This window comes from Rhincodon typus, chromosome 3 (assembly GCF_021869965.1).
Source record: "Rhincodon typus isolate 14 chromosome 3, sRhiTyp1.1, whole genome shotgun sequence".
NCBI lineage: Eukaryota > Metazoa > Chordata > Chondrichthyes > Orectolobiformes > Rhincodontidae > Rhincodon > Rhincodon typus.
This window is the reverse complement of record NC_063334.1, coordinates 98,619,057-98,621,331: the sequence shown is the minus strand read 5'-3', so window position 1 is coordinate 98,621,331 and position 2,275 is coordinate 98,619,057.

The following is a 2,275-nucleotide window of genomic DNA, read 5'->3' as shown; positions in this document are numbered from 1 at the left end:
CCTGATGGTCCTCGGGTCTTAAAAGAAGTGGATGCAGATGTAGTGGATTCATTAATTATTTTCCAAAATTTTCTATGTTCAGGAAAGGTCCCAACTGAGTGGAAAATAGAAAATGGAACTCATCAATTCAAGGAAGGAAACAGATAGAAAGTAGAAAACTATAGGCCAATTAGCTTAATGTCTGCCATAGAGAAAATTCCATAACCTATTATTGATGGGGGGCGGCATTTAGAAAATCTGAATGCAATCAGACAAAACCTGTTAAATCTGTATTGTGAAAGGGAAATGCTGTTTGACTAATTTGTTTGAGTTTTTTGAGGAAGTAACAAATGACATGAATAAAGGGGAACTGGTAGAATTGATGGACTTGGATTTTCAAAAAGCAGTTGACAGGATGTCTAATAAGAGGCTATTGAACAAAGTATGAACTCATGGGTAGTGTGCAACGTATTTGCATAGACAAAAGATTGGTTGGCTTGTAGAAAAACCGATGCATAAACAGGCCTTTTACTGATTGGCAGGGTTTGACCAGTGGAGTCATACAGAGGTCTGTGCTGCAGTCTCAGGTTATTACGCTAATAACAAAAAATAAGATCTAATGGTTTTGGGGTAACATATTAGCATGGATAGAGCATTGGTTAGGTAATAGAAAGCTGAGAGTAGGGTAAAATGGATCATTTTGGGGTTGGCGACATGTAATGAATACAGTGCAAATGCATTAGCACTGTGGTCTAACTATATTCATTTTGAATCAACAACTTGGATGAAGAACTTGAATGTTTGGTTACTAAACTTCTTGATAACATAAAGTTAGGGTAAACTGTAATGAGGACATAACCATATATTTACATTGCAAGTGGGCAAAAACCAGATGGACTATAAAGTGGGAAAATGTGAACCTGTCCAGTTTGGCAGTAAGAATTAAAAAGCAGTAATTTATTTAAGTGGAGAGAGATTGCTCAAGCTTTTGGTACAGAGGAACCTGGGAGTCCTAATACTGAATCACAAATGTTAGCATGCAAGTACAGCAAGCAATTAGGATGGCAAATGGAATATTGTTGCTTAGTCCAAGCAGAATCGAATATACAAGTTGCTAGACTTAATATATTATTATACAATACATTATATTACTAAATATTATATTAATAAATTGCTAGAATTATACAGAACACTTGAGAACTATGTGTAGCTTTGGCCCCCTTACCTAAAAACGATATAAGTGTATCATAAGCAGTTCAGAAAAGGTTCAACATGATGAAGGGCTCACTTTACAAGTAATAGTTGGACTGGTTATGGTCTTATCCATCACTTAGAAGGATGGCAAGTGACCTTGTTGAACCAAAGATGATCTTGAAAGGACTGGGCAGGGTGGATATTGGGAGATTTTTAACCCTTAATTGGAGACTTGAACTAGAGGGTATAATTGAAAAAAGTATTCCGTTTAAGACAGAGATGAGGAGAATTTCTTGTGGGCAATGGAAATGTCTTCCCCAGAGAGCAGTGACAGTGAAGGCTGGATGAGTGAGTTTTTTTTATAGCAGTTAGATCGATTCTTAATTGACAGCAGAGTCAAAAGGTGTAGTCAATACAGTGTGGAACTGGAGAAAAACAGCACATTCTGATGAAGGGTCTAGGCCTGAAACGTCAACTTTCCTGCTCCTCTGATGCTGGCTGACCTGCTGTGTTCCTCCAGCTCCACACTGTATTGACTCTGACTCCAGCATCTGCAGTTCTTGCCATCTCTGAGTCAAAAGGTATAGTTAGTGGACAAAATGTAAAGTTGAGGCCCGATCAGAACAGCCATGATCTTATTAAATTGTAGAGCAGATGTGATAGATCGAAAGGCCTATTCCTGTTCCTATTTGCATGTATGTTCATAGGACGACATATTACGTCAAGTGACCATGTTTGGTCAAAAAGGCATGTATTAAGAGAGAGTCAAGGGGAGAGAAAACGTAAGAACAAAAACAAAGTTGCTTGAAAAGTTCAGTAGGTCTGGCAGCATCTGTGAAGGAAAAAACAGAGTTAACTTTTCGGGTCCGGTGACCCTTCCTCAGAACTGATGGTGGCTGGGAAAACATCAGTTTATATGCAGAAAATAGGGAGGTGGGTGGGGTAGGGAATAAACGATAGCATAGAGCCCAAAGAGAGAGAAAGACAGTTGGACAGACAAAGGAGTTGCTAACTATCAGGCTGGGAGGGTGAATAGTTGTTAATGGAGAGTGTAATGGCAGGCTATGTGGTAACAAGGCCTGGTGTGTGGCGGGGGGGGGGG